Source organism: Lontra canadensis, unplaced genomic scaffold (assembly GCF_010015895.1).
Source record: "Lontra canadensis isolate GAN:19392208 unplaced genomic scaffold, GSC_riverotter_1.0 scaffold19, whole genome shotgun sequence".
In the NCBI taxonomy this organism is placed as follows: domain Eukaryota; kingdom Metazoa; phylum Chordata; class Mammalia; order Carnivora; family Mustelidae; genus Lontra; species Lontra canadensis.
In genome coordinates, this window is record NW_022631013.1 from 2,387,036 (window position 1) to 2,408,721 (window position 21,686).

Sequence of the window (21,686 nt, forward strand, 5' to 3'; positions counted from 1 at the left end):
AAAAGTACTAACAGAGCTCTTCCGAATGTTTTGGAAGATGTGTCTTGGGAGAGGTCAGATGGGCTCAGATCCTATTGCTCTATGTTTGTTGCTATTAGACTCTATTATATCCATTGATTTTCTAAGCACAAAAGGGAAAATGAAAAGATATCAGTCATGCTGTAGAGGATAACTTCAGCCTGATCCTCTTTGCTGTTCAACAAGTGTCTCTTATTGGGTCTGCTCAGTCCTTGACAGCCAGGGAATTGATGTCTGCATGACAACAATAAATGCTAATGGAGTTGTGCATGTTAAATCCCACTGCACTGATAGAGGACAGATTCAAGTGCTGAGTGTGAGCCTTCTGTGGAAACCAAGTTGGGATTGATCTTGCTAAAATAACTTCCTTTTGCAGATCCGGGGCTTTTCCCAGGAAAAATTGGCTTTTTTTTTTTTTTTTTTTTTTCTTTTTCCACTTGGTATTTCTTGGGAAAGGAAAATTGTAGAAAAAGATAGGTGTGTCTTGGTGGTGCTTTACTGCTATAACCAATTTTAGAAAATGCATTTTTCAAAATATAAAAAGTACCATAATAGTTGTCCTAGTCATTGTCTCTGAATAATCCCATTTATTGAGATTAAAAATTAGAGATTCCATAAACTCCAGATGTTTCTAAATATCTGGGTATTCTTGTTCTTCTAAGAAAGCAAACAAGATGATTAGATCTTTTTCAGTCTTGTGAAATTTTTGAAATTAATTCCATCCATGTGTGATTTGAGTGGTGATGGTAGGGAGCCATGCATTCTAGTTTAGAATTTATTATTTAAACAAATTTCCCAAGTATTTTTTTAATCACTCTTGGGTTTATTTTAGTTTGTAATAGACTAATTCTTTAATACAACTATCTTTCTTCAGATAAAGCACTGAGAGAGCATATAGATTATTTCCTTATGAAAACAAAGACTGAAGTAATATTCTCCGATTTCATGAAATTATCCACTCATGTCCATATGTCTTTTGAAAGCTCACTGTGTAACAGGTGTACTTCTAGGTCATGGGAAGGGGACAGTGAACAAATAGATAAAACCATGCCCTTATGAAGCTTACCTTTTGGTGTGGGAAGATGGAAAACACAACCAAATTATTATATAATGTCTGGTGGTACTAGGTGACATGGAGGACTACAAAGCAGGGTGTGCAGATTGGGAGTTGTGGGAGATGAGGACTACTGTTTTACATGTGGTGATAAGAACTCAGGTGACTATAGAGGTAATGGGCTTGATGCTAAATGTTTACCATTGGCTTATGTGGAGTATTAGACCTTGATTATGGAAATGGGTTTCCTCTATCCCTTTCCAAAGAATAGAATGCCATTTTACAAAGTGATATAATGTCACATCTTTCTCTCATCTATCGAATATGGCATGACTTTGAGGGATGGAGCCTTGAATGTGGAAATCTATCACTGGTTCATTGTCATATCAGACAAAGGCAACAATTGGCTTCAGAATAATCAAGCTTTAGAATAATTCACATGATTGAAGAATGGCAGTAAAGATTTTGCTATCGCCCAAATTAGCTCAGGAACAATACTGCTTTGAGAATCCTTGAGAGATTTTAACCTCTCCTCCTTTGGCCATTCCCTAGCTTTCTCTTCCCCTCTTCCCAGTGGTTGATGTGGCCATCATTCTTTATAGAATTCAGCTTGGCATGACCTTCCTCAGGGACCAACACCATCATTTCCTGATTACTCTCTGGATTCACCTACTTTATTCTTCACACCTGGGAGTTGAAAGGAAACAAAAAAGAAAATGATTTCACATGTATGCAGAAATTTCAAGAAAAGGCATTTAAAAAAATAAACTTCACACTATGTCAAGACTCTTTTAACTGCAGCAAATTTAATATTAGCTTAGATTATTCTATTTTTAAATTAAAGGGTTGCTGACCTAGATTATCAGAAGACTGTCAGCAATCAGAGTTGTGCAGTTAATACATATATTTGTCACTGCCTTCCTTTTATTGTTTACTTGGTCTGAAGAAAATACAAATTATCTTTCATGCATTAAAATTTGATGACAACAATAGTACTTTTTGAACACACACAAAATTGCCAATCATACTGAGTTCTCACAAACATTACCTCATTTTACCCCACTGGGAGTGTATATGTGGGAGAGACTATACCATGCCTATTATAGAAGTGAAAGAACTAAGACTTGAAAATACTAAGTAACCTGCCTAAAGTTATAAGGCTAGTAAACGCCAGATCTAGGATGAAGACTGAGGAAATTTAAATCCAAAGTCTGTAGAAAGCCACAGCATTAAAATACCATTTTCAGAGATTAGTGCAGAGAAAATAGAATTCCAAGTCCAAGGCCTATAGTTGACTACTGCCAGTCTCAGAGCTTAGTGGTTTTAAGTATAAGAAGCCTTAAATATATTTTTACAAAGAATTAAAAAAATGATATCCATGAAAGACTGACTTGGTATTAAACCAGTAAAATGCGGAACTTCCAAGTCCATTCTAAGGCACCACTTGAAAGTGGATCAGTTGGGGAGCTCCTGAGTTTGAGTTTGAGATATGCTCAAAGCAAAGAGGCTGGAGTCGGGTTTAAGATTGGTGAAATGCACAGTTTTCCATCTAGGAGCAAATGCATGTTTGTCTTGGAAATAGCATCCATAGTCAGCTTTGCCAGAAGTGCCAACATTTGATTTTTCTTTTTTAATCGGCAGCCAGACACAAAAGAAGGCTGTGAGTGAGCAAAAATCTAACCTCGTTTCTCCTTCCTCAGTTCCCTCAGTTTCACCGTCCTGTCTTGATTCATCTTTAATTCCACAAGAATTAAAGTGCTTCCTCTTATCAGGCATTGTTATGGGTGGTAGGAAAATCATAGTGAGCAAAAGATCCATGCCTTTGATAGAGTTTGTATTTTACTAGGAGTGCACAGATAACCTAAATAAGTAAAAATGATAGTGATGAAGATGACAACATATCAGGGAGGGAATAGAAGTATAACTTTAGGATAGGGTATCAGAGAGGGCCTCGTTAAGAAGGTAACTTCTGATTGAAAGATCTTCCTGTCGAGGGGTAACAGTTGAGAGAGTAAGATGGGACAGAGTTCTCTCTCACTCAGTCACAAGGTCTTCTGATTGGGCCACCCACTCTTCCAGCAAGATCTGGCATGACATGACGTTGTTGGTTACATACCAGACCAGTATTTGTGCATTTTTTTCAAGATATTTTGTCTAGTCTGCTTACAATGAAAACATGAGATAGCTTGCTTTATACACTTATACAGGAAATACATGTTCTTCTGTATAAATGATTGTAAATTTTTGCAGGACTTTAATTTTTCTCAGCCATATGCTAGACTGTGTTGTACCAGTTGCTTTTATTTGATGAGCAGGCAGGCAAGGAGCCAGAGACTTCAGAATTGTTAGGAAGGAGGAGGCTAGGGACACATACCATAAGCCATGACATAAAACCCTTATGTAGGTAATATTATCCTTATTTTACTAATGAGGTAATCAAGGCTGAGTTGGCCAGCCTTCCTCCAAGTGCAGCATTCTGAAATTTTATTTGAGTTATTAAATTTCAAATATCAATTAAATAATTTAATTTTTCTGTGCCTTCATTGTCTGTGGGGAGAGTACATCTGTATATCTAATGTCATAATGACATCATAGATTACACAGGCTTTCAGGTGCTACAATGATAGCACCTCTCTTAATATATGATAATATCTTTCAACTTTTACTTTTTAAGATTTTATTGAAATGCTGAAATCTTGCTATTCAAATAATGTATTCTAGTATCAGTGGGATGCTGAATAACTTACCACAGAAAATAACAAGCTTTGTGCAACATAAAATAAAATTCTATTTCATACTACCTAGAAATCTTTATCCTGTAGTAAATTTATGATATGATCAAATGATTCCATTTTAAAATCACTTGCTTACTAAGATCACGAGAAAAATAGGACATAATCATAGTTAGACAACTAATAAATGCACTTATCATTGCATTCCTCTCATCTTTGACTCAGGATTTACAAAATAATGATTACTATTCATACATTTAAAATATAATAGTAAAATATTAAATAATTACTGGGGATGCTGTATGTTTTGGTCTTATGCTAAGAGTTTTGTGTCCATTATGTCATTTCATCCACATGAGACTCTGGTGAGTCTGGATACTGCTGTTTTAAAGATGATAAAGACATAGGTCGACCAGGTAAGAAAACTTGCTCAAGATTACATATCCAAGCGTGGGTTTAAGATTTAGGCAGTCCCCCTCCAGGGCATATACATAACTACAGCACCATCTGGATTTACAGAGATTAGTGGGAAAAGGCATGACATTGAGGATTGTGAGTTCATTATCTTAGTAACTCGGTGGTTTTAGATTTTGTTAACTTTGACTCATAAAATAGGAATGGTCCATGGAGAAAGTGGAACCATTTATGTGCCAGTGCTTTAAAATTTTTCGTACTACCCAAAAATATATTTTTTCCTTAGAAGCAGTTTCTTAATTGTTGCTTGTTAATTAGGAAAATTATGGAAACTGCACAAAAATCAGTGGTTGCCAGAGGTTGGTGCGGGTGAGCAAGGGATGAACAGGTGAGCAAAGAGGATTTTTAGGGCAACGAAACTACTCTGTATGATGGTGTAGTGGTAGATACATGTCATTATACATATGTCCAAATCATAGGAGGTACAATACCAAGAGTGAACCCTAATGCAAACTGAGGACTTTGGGTAATAATGATGACAATGTAGATTCATCAGTTGTTAACAAATGTACCCCTCTGGTGGGGGATGTTGATATTTGGGGAGGCTATGCTAATGAGAGCTGGGTCATGTGGAAAATCTTTGTATTGTCCACTCAGTTTTGCTCTGCCCTAAGACTTTAAATCATAAAGTCTATTAAAGTCTAACCAAACATGATGTTTGATACAGGGAACTTTAATCTAAAAATTAAATTAAAAACAGAAAAGTTACATAATTTTGTTTAATGCATAGCTTCTAAAAACAGCATTGCAAGTTTCACAGCTTTTATACAAGGAAGATCTTTATAATTTCCATCTAACAGAGAAGTACAAATAGGAAAGTAAGACACTTGGTCTTAAAAATAGTATATAGCAGCATATATATTTATTATATGGGACAAATTCTTTTCTTCTAATGGCTTATCCATAAGAATATAACTAGGCTGTTAAAAACACAGCAAAGGAGTTTTGGCTAAATCTTAGCAGTACAATGATGACAGGTATACCCTTTTCCATATTTAAATGAAAATACTGATTAAAGAAGGCAAAAATTCCAAATAGATTACCCTGAAAACCAAGAATCTACTGAACGGCCTTTAGAATTTATGTATATTGCTAACAAAGTGGAAAATTGAAAAAAAAAATGCATAATCTCAGTGATGCTTATAACACAATAAATCACATAGAAAATCTTAAGAATTATATTTAAATTAGCAATAAATATAGTTAAAAGGCTGAAGTAAACTGAATAAGAAGATAAATCTTTTATAGGACATGAATCTTGAATATCTGGATCAATGGAAAGACCATGTGCCTAATATTAAATTTGTAAGTATAATGATCATCAAGAGACTGAGAACACTTGAATGAAAACACAATAGTATCTTGGTATGTTTTAGTGGGTGGCCTACTTTTTGTGGTTTAAATTCTTAAAAAATACATGATTGCAGTATAATTAACTTGCAGTAAGCCGAACATATTTAAAGTGTACAGTTTAATGTTTTCTAATATATATATGCACCAATGAAACAATCACTGCAGTCAAGATAATAAACATCCGTCAAACCTAGAAGTTTCCCCATGGCTTTTATAATGTTTCCCACCCTTCCTTTTCTTCCATCACCTACTTCCCCAAGCAATTACTGATCTGTTTTCTGTCACCACAGATTAGTTTTTATTTTCTAGAATTTTATATAAATGGAATCAATCATATATTATGGACTCTTTTTTGAATATGGCTTCTATCACTCATCATAATTATATTGGCATTTATCTATGTGTGTGTATCAGTAGTTCATCTTTTTATTGCTGAGTAGGATTGCATTGTAGAAATAGGCCATGATTTGTTTACCCAGTTATCTGTTAATGGACATGTGGATTGTTTCCAGTTCTTGGCTGTGACAAAGCTGCTATAAACCTTAGTGTATAAGTGAACAGTGAAGATGTGGTAGGTAGAATATTCTTGTCCCTATGTGATAAGTGTTATATTGATGGTGGTGATAAATAATAATAATGGCAACTATCATTAAGTAAGTACTCATTATGTGTCAGATATTGTGTCATATCCTATATGTCAGATAGGTTTTACATCTATAACTGTAATAGGATAAAGTTAATATTTCAGCTGAGGTACCAAGATAAAATTGTCCTCAAGTAAGGGTGAAACAACCTTAGAGAAATCATCAAATTACATGAACAAGGACTGTTTCCAGGACTCTGGGTGAAGATTTCTTCCTAGAGTGAGGAATTAAGAACATACTATCTCTGCCTTGAATGGGATGGTGCTTCAACTGGACTTTTTGGAGGCTGGATATGCATTCCCTGGGGTTGAAGGACCCTGTGTGATGCCTGACCACACTGGGGAAAGCTAAAGCCAAATTTGATTGGGCAAAGTATAAAATCAGGAGGCTGCTGTTTGGAAGTAACCATGTATACACCGAACACCATAGAGAAGGATGTGAACTGGAATGTTGTGTTGCCCAGAGGGACTCTGCTGGGAGGGTTGAAGAGCTTCAGGAGGGTGAATTGTGGTCAACCATAGAATCAGGTCTGAGTGGAGGATTGGCCAGGAGGTTACACTCAGGAAGACCGAGCAAGAGACCACTGAGGAGCCCCCTGATGGCACACACATGCTGAACCATCTCTGTGGCTCAGAGAACAAGCAAGTGAGGACATTCCTCTTCTGACTAGTCTTTGCCCATGCATGCTCTTTGATTTTAGCAGACCAGAAAATCAGCAATGGATTTGAGGTAGAGATGGGAAACTGAGAAGAGCAAAAGCAGGAATCTACAACATACTCGTCCTGAAGGCAGGCAGGCTGGGTACGAACTATTGGTCTTAACTCTAGAGAAAATAAATTAAAAAAAAAAAAAAAGATTGAAGTGTTGATAACTTAAATTGCACATATTTAATTACTGAAGTGAGACAAGGCTTAAAGTTATTGTTCAATTATCTGTTACCAAAATATAAAAGGAATTGTTTTCCCCATTGGATAAATTTTAAGTGGGCAGTGGGAGGCAAAAAAATAAAATTTAGTTATACCCTAGGTGTCATTCTTTTTCAGAGTTTCAGTTACATCTGAATCATTAGCTGATGTAATGCATAGTTTCTGAAATTTTACTTGAATACAAAAATCTTAAGCACAAATATATTCGTGTGAGAGGCAAGAAATGTAGCTTGAAATTCAGAAGAAAATTCAGAAGAAATTCAGAAGAAAATAATTCTTGCCCCCTACATTGCCATGAAACCAGAATCACAAACAGCTTAGTGCTGACCTGCCTTAGGAGATAAAAAACTAGTTCATATCTCAAAGAGCAAGATTTTAGAAAGCTCTTTGTGGATAAAGATTTAAGACGTGAATCTTTTGAGAATTGTTCATTTCATTTCTGAAAATGCCACTGTTCTAGTGTAAGTTCATATCAGCTAACTGCATGTCTTTTTCTGGAGCTCACTGTTTGTTTTTATGCAGGAGACATGAAAAATGAGGGTTCTGTATTGAGATGTAACTTGGTCACAGTAGAATGATCTCCATCTAGTTATATCACAGAGCTAGCAGAGCCTTAAGAAACTAGAGACAGGGCTTTGAAATGACAATTGCAAGTAAAATGAAATAGTCATTCTCTTTACCCAAAGCTTATGAGTGAGGACTTTTTTACTGGCAGTTTTATCTTTTCTTTATAACAACCACCTGCTAAACATACACACACACACACAGGTGTGCTCTCTTGATTCTGAGGTGCGTGTGTGTATGCATTTGGTATATTTAGCAGTTGGGAAGGAATGTAGTTTTATTTTTTAAAGATTTATTTATTTGGGAGAGAGAGAGAGCACACGAGTAGAGGGGAGGGGCAGAGGAAGAGGGAGAAACAGACCCCCCTGCTGAGCAAGGAGCCTGATGTAGGTAGGGCTCCATCCCAGGACCCTGGGCTCATGACCTGAGCTGAAGGCAGACGCTTAACTGACAGAGTCACCCAGGTGCCCAAGAATGTCGTTTTAAAGAGAAGTCAGTCTTGCCCAGCTTTACCTTACACTTTATACTAAGATTTTGTATTGTCTTTTCTCAAATTGAAAATGAAAACTAGCACATCTTTAATCTGAATAGCAATGGAAATAAATCCCTGTAAAATGATTTATTTACATTTAAAATGTGTCCAGTTTTTTTTTTTTTTTTAATCCCACATATATCCTGAGCAAGAAAATTCCCAACAGGCATTTCCCATTCTAACTCCACATGTGAGATCATTACAAAGTGAACTTTAAAAAATCTTTGTCTAAGTTATGATTATAACCATGTAGAAAAATTCCTGACATACTTGGATAGGAAATACTCCAACATATTTGACTCGAATATTTTTCTGGAAAAAATTTGTATTACCTTTATTTCCAGTTTTAATTGTTTTCCTTATGTTTGAATAAATTTTCATTAATTTTATAATAAAACTAGCTGTGTGATTACTTCTAGAAAAAAATATTTTCAGGAAAAATCACAGTCATCGTATTTAGTTGAAATACTCCAACATTTAACCAAGTTTTGTTTTGCTTTTTTGTTTTGTTTTGTTTTGGGGGAGAGAGTGAGAGTGCACAAATAGTGAGGAAAGGGCAGAGGCAAAGAGGAGGGAGAAAGAGAGGCAGGGCTTGATCTCAAAACCCTGAGATCATACCTGAGCCAAAATGAAGAGCCAGAGGCTTAGCCAACTGAGTCACCCAAGCCCGCCTCCCACCCCCTCCTCTGTGCAAGAGCTAACATTTTAAATTGGAGGAATATTTGAAATTTGGGCAAATAATTATAGATGAACAAATAAGATAAGTTGGATACTCCAAACTCATCATTTTCCAAATGGGTGAATTGAGGTCCAGAGCCATAAAAGGGGAGAGCCCAGCATTCTTCCTTGTCAAAGTGTTCATTCCCCTAAACCAGGTAGAGTATACTATTTGTTTCATTATTTAAGACTTCTTTGAAATCAACATAGAGAAGCTTGGGTGATGAATTTTTTTTTTAAAGATTTTATTTATTTATTTGACAGAGAGATCACAAGTAGGCAGAGAGAGAAAAGGAAACAGGCTCCCTGATGAGCAGAGAGCCCAATTCGGGACTCAATCCCAGGACCCTGGGATCATGACCTGAGCCAAAGGCAGAGGTTTTAACCCACTGAGCCACCCAGGTGCCCGTGGGTGATGAATTTTGATAAGCATCTGTCCATATGCACAATTCCCTGATATTACTGATATGAAATAGCAGGGTAAATACACAAAAATTCCAAAGTACAATTGTCTTTCAGCAGGAGATGTTTTCTTAATTTCTATTCTTCACTTGGTACTGTTTTGTATAAAATTTTCAATTTATGGATACCTGGGTGGCTCAGTGGGTTAAATGTCTGCCTTTGGTTCAAGTCATGATCTCAGGGTCCTGGGATTGAGCCCTGCATTGGGCTCATTGTTCAGTGGGGAGTCTGTTTGCCTCTCACCCCTGTTTGTGCTCTCTCTCAAATAAATTAATTCTCTAAAAAAAATTTTTCAATTTATATTTATTAAATTTATATTTATTAAATTAACTTGGACTTAGGACATTTTTTATGGATAGTATGGAATGGGAGTCAGTGTTGTGAATGATGTAAGTTGAAGATAAAGAACCAAACTTAACTAAATTTTCTAATTCAATGACAGGGTAGCTTGACAGATGGAGGAACTTTTACAGACCACTGATTTGATTTAGGATTGATTCAGGGTTTTTTAAATTAATATTTTAAAAGATTTTATTTATTTGACAGTGAGCACAAGCAGGAGGAGAGGGAGAGGGAGAAGCAGGCTCCCCGCTGAGCAAGGAGCTCTACTCGGGGCTTGATCTCAGGACCCTGGGATCATGACCTGAGCTGAAGGCAGATGCTTACCCAGCTGAGCCACCCTGGCACCCCAGGATTGGTTCAGGATTATTCTAAATCAGTTCATTTGGAGTTTGTGGGCCTAAGGGTTTTTTTTTTTGTGTGTGTGTGTGTGACATTTACGGAGGATACATACTCAGGGGAAGTAGAAGGGTACACACACACACATGCATATTTAATAATACTTATATATTAAGTAAGTGTTATATACTTCTAATACCTATATACATAAAACCATACTTATCTGATATTTTATGTTCATTGTCTCATTTGAGCCAAAACAACTCTATGAATTAGGGAGTAATATCAGCATATTAGCACTGAGGAAACTGAGGCTCAGGGATTAGGCAACCTGCATGATTTCACACAGTTAGTTCGATTCTGGATTTTAATTGAGGTCTGCTCAATTCTAAGCTTCTGTGTTCTTTTTTATTGGCCTTCTGCTTAAGAAATCAAGCATTTAAGAAGAATGCAAACCACTAAAAATCTATTGGCAAATGTTGACAGTTTCAAGATATACATGAGCTTAATCTATTCATTAGGAAATCATGATCAGTCTGTTGATGGTAGAACCTGAGCCCTAAACATCAAGAACCATCTTCTCTGAGGTAGGGTGAAGGGGGAGATGGTATCCTGAAAGAGCAACGCGCTTGAAGGAATTACCATGGTATGGTGGCAAATTTTGATAAGCGTTTTTAGAGTTACTAATTGTAATATTTGAATTCCTATCTCATGCCCTGCAGGTATGAGGCACACTAAAATTACTGTACTCTGTGTATTTTTGTGGTGAGCAAATGGCAAAGACACATCTCCTCGGGATACAATTTTTTTCCCGTATGCAAACAATATCCTCCTTTATTTGAATGAGAACAGATGGATGAAGCCTCAATATAAATACTTATTGCCCATAGTAATGGATGATTTTATGAGACATTCAAATTGGGCTTAAACAAGGGTATGAATTAGTAGATCTGCTTAGCTTGATATTTTTATTCTGACAACAAGAATTTCTATAAGAAAGGGTGAAGCTGAAAGGGCAACTGAGGCCCCTTTGAGTGAATTAGTATTCCTGTTGCATTACCCTGGTGGATAATATTCTTTACCTCCGATGTGACCCTTACAAATTTAATTAAATTTGATGGCTGGCCAGCATGTAGATTATTCCTGCTGTAGACAAAACTTCGATGTTTTCTGGCTATGGATAAAATATTTGTGGAAGTTCCTATTAATTTATGTCACTCACCTAACTTTTCTAACATTAGACGTTAGAGTTGAAGAGCAAATGATATATGCTGCCTTGCTATTATGTGCCTCATGTCTATTAATGGTAAACCAAAAAAGTGTGATGGTACTGTATGGCCAGGGTCACTGCAGATGTTTTATAAAATGTATTTGTGGGCGCCTGGGTGGCTCAGTGGGTTAAGCCGGCTCAGGTCATGATCTCAGGGTCCTGGGATTGAGTCCCGCATCGGGCTCTCTGCTCAGCAGGGAGCCTGCTTCCCTCTCACTCTCTCTGCCTGCCTCTCTGCCTACTTGTGATCGCTCTCTGTCAAATAAATAAATAAAATCTTTAAATTAAAAAAATGTATTTGTAAAACTGTTGGATTTTAAACAAACCTGATATATGAAAATTAGAGGTTATATTTATTTTTTAATGGAATTTATTCCCTGTGTGTGTGTACAAAACTAGGTATCAGAATCCCCAAAGTAAATCCAAAAAAGAACCATATTCATATAACAAGGTCCCTTTTTATTAAAACATCAACACTTGAATGTTTTCTATTGAAAACCAAGCTCTAGTGAAGAGATTATTTTCTCATCTGTACAAAGCTTATTCTCAGCATCTTGATAATTAATATTTCACATACACTTAACAGCATTTGGTAATTTTGAGATGCAACATTGTTCTGAACCAAGCATTCCTACTATCACAGTAGCCTCTACGTGGAGCTTTTTTTCTAAGCGCACATTGACAAGGCTACAGTGGGGTAGAAGCTGCATGGTACAGTGAGACTGTAGTTTCAAAATTAAGCGGATTGCTTTCTGGTGTCATGGCTTTGGCAAAAACCAGCCAGTTTCTTCGCGTCTCTATTTCCTCATCTATGAAATAGGAATGATAACACCTTCCCTGTGATGACTGACAAGTGGCATATTTGGAGAAGCAAATAAAATTTTATGTCATCATTATTGAAGCATTGACAAACCCTACTAATGAATGGTTGGGGGGAAGAGGAGTATTGGAAAAGAGTTCCTTCCTACAAAGTACAAACTACACTTGTGCCTGAAGGGTAGGATGGCAGTGTGGTAAGAATACAGGACAAAGGGCACTGAAGGATCTGCTTGTGACTCAGATTGTGCTGATCTCTTCTTGTTACCTTATGCTATTCTAGAGCCCCTGGCTGCCGTGCTGTCTCTAGAGCACACATTCTTATAATGATGTTCTGGACACCTACATGCCTCATTCCTTGACTTCCCTTCAGAACTCTGTTCAAACAGGACTTCATTGCAGAAGTTGTTTCTTGTGACTCTGCATAAAATGAGGCACCGTTCTCAACCACAGTGACTTTTATCCCTGCTTGATTTTGCTTTACTGTTACATGGCTTATTGATTGTTGATTTTCTTTCCATGAAAACACAGGCTTCATGAGCACAGGAACTTTGTCTCTCTTGTTGACCAGTACATCTGCAGAAGCTATAGGACATGGATATAAATGAGGGAAGAAATTAGGCTAGGAGCAGAAGAGTTGGATTCCAGTCTTTTCTCTCTGTGAACATGGAGAATCTGTCAATTATTTCTGGACTTCACTTTTCTCACTGTAACTGCTAGTATCAATTTTTATTTTTTGCATAGTAATTGGGAAGTTAATGAAAGGAGCAAACTATTTATGTGTACCTACTACAGGGCATACCTTGCTGCAAGTAATTTGCATTAATTATCCAAGTGCCATACTAACTTGAGGAATGGATGGAAGTATGCCTATTTTGCAGATTAAGAAACCAAAGCTAAAAGAGTTTGCAGCTTGTAAAATCTAATGAAAATGTGTGAAATAAGTATTGAAGATATGTCTTTTTATAAAAATAACATCTTATTAGACTAGCAAAGAAATTAATGAATAGCTATTTTTGTTAAAACTACCCTAGAGTTGTAACTGAACCAGTGTTGAGTTCACTCCTTGGTGAGTCAGAAACTACACCAGTCTGGGTTGTCCCGCAAAGAAAACTCTTATTTACAGCAAATAGGGAGATCACAGCGAGTGACTTCTAAAGCTCTGACTCCCCAAGTAAGGGTGGATGGGTTCCTTTTATTTAGGCTAAATAAAATATCTAGGATGGTATTTTATAGTTAGGATGAATATTTAGACAGGGAAGCCTTGTTATCAACTGTAGAGGTGGGCGTAAAGTGTGTGTGCCTTAAGGAAACATGTGTATACATACATTATATTTTATGTAAATGAGGCTTGTGCTCCCCTCCTTGGGTGGAGATTTTGGCATTACAATGAGGTAAATGTAGTTGTTGGTCATTCCAGAGGTGACGGTTCAGGCACCAGTCAGGGGGTGGGGTTTAGTCCAACAGGTCTGGGTGGTCTAGGCCTGTGGAAGGCCTTTTCAGGGCAGTCGCCATCACCTAGATTTTTTCTATTTTAAGAGGAAAGGCAGAAAGGGGGAAAATGTAAGACTAAATTTAGTGAGTACAAGTAGGTGTGTAGTAAAGGCCATTTCTTGGGGTCTGGCTGGTGACCTAATTTGCTACATGAAAATAATATATGATTAGAGTAGTTTCTCCATTTGTATGATAACTTTAAGCATGGACAAGAAATAAGTAGAACAAAAATAATTCATTTGGATATATTACCATTGGTACTATCTGCTGAAAGGTTTATAGTTTCCATTTTTTTAAATAGAGATCTGTTATAACCAGAGCAGTAATTCCCTAAACATTTCAGATCTATTGTAATAGAAATTTTTTCAGACCCACTTAATTTTGTTTCAGCAAAGGACAACTTGTTATTTTGATAGTGCTTTGAAATTTCTACTTTGTACACTTTTGTATAATTTTAAATTAATGTATAGGGTGTCTACTCTGTTCAGGGTATAAAGGCCTTTGATCACATATTGACTTATGGGCTTTGGTAATAGCTTAAAGGCCTTCTAATGTCTGTAGCACAAGGTCTGGCAAATGTTCAAGAAATTAGATGGCGGATACTTTGTTTATGCCCAAGCCTCTTTGGCTAATTCAGGTACAAAAATAAGAGGTCTCAAAAATTCTTTTATCCGAAGAAGAAATGGAAGAAATCTCTTTGAACGAGAATTTTCAGGTGTAAGGTGGGAGAGAAAACTCAAGAAAAGACTTTCCATAGAAAACCATTTAAATGACAAGATAGCTGAATTATCCTCACAAAAGTTTACTGGGTAGCAAGGGGAAAATAGTGGTCTTCATGAACTCAGAAAAAAGGAACCATTTCTATTCCTAAGTGCTTTATACATCATATCTCTTTTATTTAAATTTGGAAGAAGTAATCTTAACTGGGCTTACAGCCATTTAGAAAAACTGAATAATTAATTTCTACTGTTTGTTTTTCTATACCAGGCTAAAATATTTTATTCTATTCACCTAAATGGCTTCAGGCCCAGCAAGCAATATGCTAAATGAAAAGTTTGTCATGGGGAAAGATCTTCAAGAATTAAGCAATTTTCTCATTTAAATAATTTTAAGAGACCCAGAGTAGATCACGTTTTAGGTACATGGGTAAAATTGAATTACCTTTTAATTTTGATTCTCCACTCTTAAAATGTATGGAAAGTTTAATTAGAAAATGCACATATGATTTCCATTGATTAAATTGAGGATGGTATTGAGATGCTAAAACGTTTCTCTGTTACTGATCTTAGGTCTGTCACCTTGGACATGCTGTTTCAGATCCTCTGGGGCCAGTTTAAATGAAATTGGCCAAGTGAAAATGACAAGAAGAAATGCTTTTTACTCTCCTCTAAAGTTAAAAAAAAAAAAAAAAAAAAAGGTGGTGGAGACATGAGATGAATGGGGAAAATAAGTATCAGGCATCAAAGTGTTGGTATAAATACATTGTTTGATTTTTCCGATGGAATAGATCGTCATACAAGGAACTTTTGACTTCAGTCTGTTATTTTACTTAATTATTCATTTGACAATGACAGTGTGAAATAATGTTTAGTAAAGTTTTTTTTTTAATCCTCTATTTTACTAAGTGGAAAGGAAATTCAAGATTTGCCACATTATCTTGTATTTATTGAAATGCTTGTTCTGATACTCTTTAGAAATACGCAACTCCAGGTACTGATTGTTGATTAAGAGGAAGCATTAAGTGTGGAATCGGAACAATATAGGGTAGGGGTGTGACTCTGTGTGTATGTGCACATGATGATTTAATTAAAAAGGATTTAAATTATAGTTGTAGAGGACAGAAGAAAGGGAACTATATCTAGGTGCTTATGTTTGTGTTTTCGTTGCAACAATAATATACTGAAAGCTTAAATGGATGAAACAAATTCTGGGGAGAAGAACATCTTAATGTAGACCCATCAGCTGACTAATCTGTGGTCTAATCAGTATGTTACCGTTATGATTTGAAAGGAAAACATGCTTGGTCTGTAAGGATGCTTTGGAGAACAGAACCAAACAAAAATGAAAGTTCAGACTCCCCCCCCCCCCCCCTCCCCCCCCCCCCATCATACATTGCTTTTTTCACGAGCAGCAGTATTCTAGCAGTTTTTATCTGAAACATTAGCCTGGCCCAGTAGGTGTCAGATTAGATATACATTACTCCATTATCTTGGTATACTACTCTGCATCAAAGGATCTATGGACTTGGAAACTGAAAAGGAAAGAGAATAAATAAAGGATATCTCTTTTCAGTTTTAGAGTAGCGCTTTTAACATTAAGAAAAATCAATAACTGGATTGACTGCATTCAGTAGGGAGCATTATTGTTTCCCATAATGTATCTAATGCATATCATTACCAGAGTAATCACATTATTATCTGCCTCTGCCTTGCTGCTTGCTTCGCTAGATATGAAGCCAGAGCTATTTGTAAAGTAAGGTTTTTTTCTCTTTTGCAAAATTGCTGCAAATTGTATTTTTCCCATTTTCTTTATTAGTTGTTTGAACTAGCCAGAACCTCTGAATTCAGATTAAGTGTCTTGGTTTGTTGTGGTAGTTATTATTTTTCTCCTTCAGGATTCCTTTTTGTCTCTTACTCAAATTAATCTTTAGGAAACGGGACAAATCGTTTGTGGTTCATCGTACTGTCTGGTGTGGAAGATGGGGTAGCATGAGCTGAGTGTGGGGGTGGGCTTTATGTTTGTGAGATACCTTTTAAAGTCAGCAATTGCAGAATGATCCTGAAAAGCATTTCCAACAGTGTTATATTTCAACCCTCCAGTCCAGGGGGCTCAGGCTAAAATAATAAAGAGTGTCCAGAGATTAGAACAATCAATTTCCTTTCTGTATCTGATTATGAAGGGGGTAGAAGATACGCCTCTCTTAATATGAGATGCACATTTCACTTAGGTTTAACTCCTTCATTCATGAACTTCATGATATTCAACTAAACTGTGTGCACCCCTCACTTGTATCATGGGAGCCACACTCCATTCTATTCTTGGTAGAGATTTGCAACAATGTGTGTTAGGATACCCACTACGGTGGTGGTGTTCTTCTCAGTGACAATATAATAAAATGGTGGCTATTCCCAGTGACAATATAATAAAAGAGGGTCAGTGGAGCAGAAAAACTGCCCAGATGATGACTAAAGTGAATACATATGGGGTGTTTCTCTGAAGAATTCCTTATACTTCAATAGCAACTGAAGTTGCTAGTGATGTCTGATTAAAAAGCTAAATGGTGGGAAAGAAAAACAAATGCAGTATTCTTAAAAATATGACACCAGGAATTGGAAACAAGTAGGGCTTCTGAAGCCTGAAAGATTCAGTCAAACTTCCATCAGGTAGGAAATAGGGGGGAGGGAGAGCTGGTCTAATTCATAGGCCTCACAGAAAGGCTTCCTGGAGAATGAGAAGATGGCTTTTTTGGTAAAATAATTATTCTCAGGAAACCCTACTTTGCTCTTGGACCTTAGATTCCTCTATCTCATTTCACTTGCATACTAAAAACATCATTACTTAAGGGCAGATTTCAGAATTTTCTTTACCAGAAATACAAATCACACATTTTCTTTTTTCCTCCCTTCCTCCCTCCTCACCCCGCCTTCCCCTCTCCTCCCCTCCTTTCCTCCCTCCCTTCCTTCCTCTCCCCTCCCCTCTCTTCCCTTCCCTTTCCCTCCTCCTCACCTCCTCTTCTCCCTTGTCTTCCCTTCCCCATTCCCTTCCTTTTTCATTCCTTTCCTTTCCTTCTTTCCCTGCCTTCCATTTTTGTCCGACTATTCTAGAGTATGGGTAATAACGGACAAGAGCCCCATTTGACAGAAGTCTGAACTTTGGGAGGCAAACTACTTTCTGGTCACGTAGAAATACTTACTTGATTACAACCATTTATGTCAGTTCAGTTTGTGGAAGCAGATTAAGCCAGAAAGCTGCCAATATTTTTCCATATTCAATTCTTTCTCTCCATTATGGAAAGGAAACCAAAGTACTTGGGAATTAAAAACCTCTTTGATTCCAGAGAAACGGTGTTGCTCAATTTGGAACTGGCAAGGGGTATAGAGGTACAAAGGAAATGGATATAGAAAATGGAAATTCTAATTTTCCTTCTAGCTCAGATGGAAGTTTTAGGATCATGCTTTTAGGATCCCTAGAAGAAATAATTGGAACTTGGAGTATGATGACCAGACATTACTGGGATGTTTAGGGAATGCTTTTGCTATGATCCTTAACTTCTAATCTATATTCTGATATTTTTGCAGTGTAAATATATGTATTTATGTTATTATGTATTAAATCTACATTTAAATATTACATATTTAAAAATATAATTATGCACAATATATAATTATTAGAAATGTGTTTTAAAATACATTTAAAATATACAAATATATATATATATATATATATATATAACTAAAAATACAACAGAAATAAGGACACTTTGCATTTTCTAGAGGGAACAAGTTTGAGAAATACATGAAAATGAAAGTATAGGAAAATTGTGTCTGTGTATATTTTTACTTGTTTGATTTATTTGTAGTTTCCCTCAAGAATGTGTTTCAACAGACCTTGGTTGATAGTAAGTGATCTTTCAACCCAGAACAAAAATGAAACAAGTAACTCTAATCAAACAAACTGTTAATAGCCTCTGGTTAGTGAGTTGTCTAGCCAAGTTTGTCTAGCCAAGTTTAAAAATCAGTAGTGGCCACTCTAAATTTGAGTATAGTTATAAAACAGCAGACTTAAACACATTCTCAAAGATGAGAACTTTTTTTCAGTAATACAAATATGTCAGAATCTGGGGGTGGGGAAAGGAATCAAAACCTCAAAGAGAATTAGGGTGTTTCATGTTAGATACATAAAATGTACTCAGAAAAACTAATGACAAAGTTATCAAGTACCAGTGACCAAGTTACAAATGAAGATTTCATTAATTTGGTCTCAAAAATTCTTATGCTTATGAATGATAGATTTATACTGTATATGCCTAATGTATCTAATGCCTATCATTCAGTGGAAGCATCCTCAGAATTAGGAACTCCATTGTTTACCCATCTTGCCATCTAAGATTCTGAGAACCAGAGACCTCAAGAGGAAGTATTGTTGTCCAGTAGTTAGAACTCTAATTTTGCACTCAGACACAGGTATGTTCAAACCGTGACTCAATCACTCGTCTCTGAAACAAGTATTTCTTCTTCCAAAATTTCACTTTACTTGTTTTTGCTGTGGGGCTACTCATAGTGCCTACTTCATTGTATTTAATTATCCTCATAGGATAACTAGAAGATTATAGAATAATAAAAACATTGTAGCTAATGTATATAATACCTAGTATAGAGTAACTATTGAATATTCCCATTTTAGTGTAATATATAGTAGCTAATAAAGCTATTATGACTCTTGGGTTTTGGTTTGGACTGCTTAACTCACTTGTTACACTATTAGTGAGGTCACAGCCTTACAGAGATTCATATATAGTCCACATATTTTTTATGAAACATCTACTAAATGTAAGTTACATCATTGCTTTTTATAAAATAGGAAAATATAACATCGGTCCTGTTTCTAAGAAGCTTATAATCAAGCAGGGGGTACAATGACTAGTCACAAGATACTGTAATAAAAGATGAATTGTGGTAGGCAAAATCAAATAGGAAAAAGTCCTGTGGTTGTAAGAATGAAAGGGAGATACCTTTGACTTGGTGGAAGGTGATCAATAAACATAGTTACTCTATTTGCAATAGTTATTGCTAACTCCAAATCCAAAGCTCTCTTGCAAAGCTAAATAAATAAGTCTTTTAAAATATAAGAGAATCACAGAATGATTTATTAAATCTATTAACAACATTCACATGAAATCTCTTTTGTTAAAAATAAATAGGAAGGAAAGGAAAAGAAAAACTACTGTAAAAAGTTAAGACTCTATGACTATATTGTGCTTAAGGCAAGTGGACCTCATTGAGAAGAAATCTATGGCTGATTAAAATATGAGCTATCCCATTAATCACACAATACATTAGATAATAAAATGTGGTTGTTAACTTGATATGCACCATTGAACATGGAGAAAATATCACATAGGCAGACAAGTGCACCAAAGTATGACAATGTAATAGCTTGTGGATATATTCTTTTTGTAAATATGTCTGCAGCACATCCAGTGTCTTACTAAACTATGCTGTAAAATAAGGTTATTCTTTAAGTCACAGAGATTAATGCTGCAGATTTTTCAACACTGAAAAAAATCATACATTTGAATAGAAGGAAGGGTGAGATAGAAATTAATGTTTTTCACTCAGAGTGTGTCATTCTAATATCTCATTCAATTTTCTAAGGGAGCTCTGAAGATGTTAGATTAAAAAAAATGTTTTGGAAAAAGAAAATCCAATAACATATTCCACTGACAGATAATTATGTGAGCTAATTTCAAGGACTAGTTTGAACCATGATAAGATATTTAACTCTTCTGTGTGGATCTAGTGAGCCCACCCTGAAAATTTGCTGATAGCACATATAGGAAATATAAACAGTGCTATACATTCTATAGGCCAGCGGTCCTTTTTACAGAAAATCATAGATTTCTTTCAGTTTTGATTTGTTAAATATGTAAATGTAACATTTAACTGATTGTTAAACACAATTTTCACCAGGTCTTGTGTTTCCAATTTTCTTGACGAAGTAACACATTGAGCTACTTGACCAGGTTTCACTGTGAATATTGTCTTCTTATATGCTGGTGTGTTGTCCAACATTGCAGCCAACTAGCCACATTTGGCTACCAAGTACTTGAAGCATGGTTAGTCTGAACTGATATGGCTGTCAGTATTAAATACACACCAGATTTCAATGACTTAATTTAAAAACAGGCAAGATATCTCATTTGGATTTAATAAAATGCATCAGTTATACCTATTTCTTTTATACATATCATATATATATATATATATATATAAATTTACTTTAAATGTAAAAGTAAAAGACTACAAAATTTAAAACTGCTTATGTGATTTTCATTTATGGCTTGCATTATACATCTGCTGGTTAGAGCTGTCTATGGGATCCATAAAGTAAACTAGTGATAAAGGAGATAAAATTCTGAATGAAGAAATTTGACATGCTCAGAACTATATTGAAATAGCTCACGTTCTCCCTTCTCATGGCTGCATAATATTTCATTGTATATATGGACTATATCTTCTTTATCCATTTGTCTGTTGAAGGGCATCTTGGCTCTTTCCATAGTTTGACGGTTGTGGCCATTGCTGCTATGAATATTAGGGTACAGATGGCCCTTCTTTTCGCTACATCTGTATCTTTGGGGTAAATACCCAGTAGTGCAATTATAGGTTCATAGGGTACCTCTGTTTAATTTCTTAAGGAATCTACACACAGTTTTCCAAAGTGGCTGCACCAACTTGCATTCCCACCAACAGTGTAAGAGAGTTCTCCTTTCTCCACATCCTCTTCAACACTTGTTTACAGTCTTGTTAATTTTGGCCATTCTAACTAATGTAATGTGGTATCTCAATGTGGGTTTGATTTGAGTTTCCCTGATAGCTAATGTTGATGAACATTTTTTCATGTGTCTGTTAGCCATTTGTTGTCTTCTTTGGAGAAGTGTCTGTTCATGTCTTCTGCCCATTTTTTGATATGATTATTTGTTTTTTGGGTGTTGAGTTTGAGGAGTTCTTTATAGATCTTGGATATCAGGCCTTATCTGTAGTGTCATTTGTGAACATCTTCTCCCATTCCGTGGGCTGCCTGTTTTGTTGACTGTTTCTTTTGCTGTGCAGAAGCTTTTTATCTTGATGAAGTCCCAAAAGTTCATTTTCACTTTTGTATCAACATGGACGGGACTGGAAGAGATTATGCTGAGTGAAATAACTCAAGGAGAGAAAGTCGATTATCATATG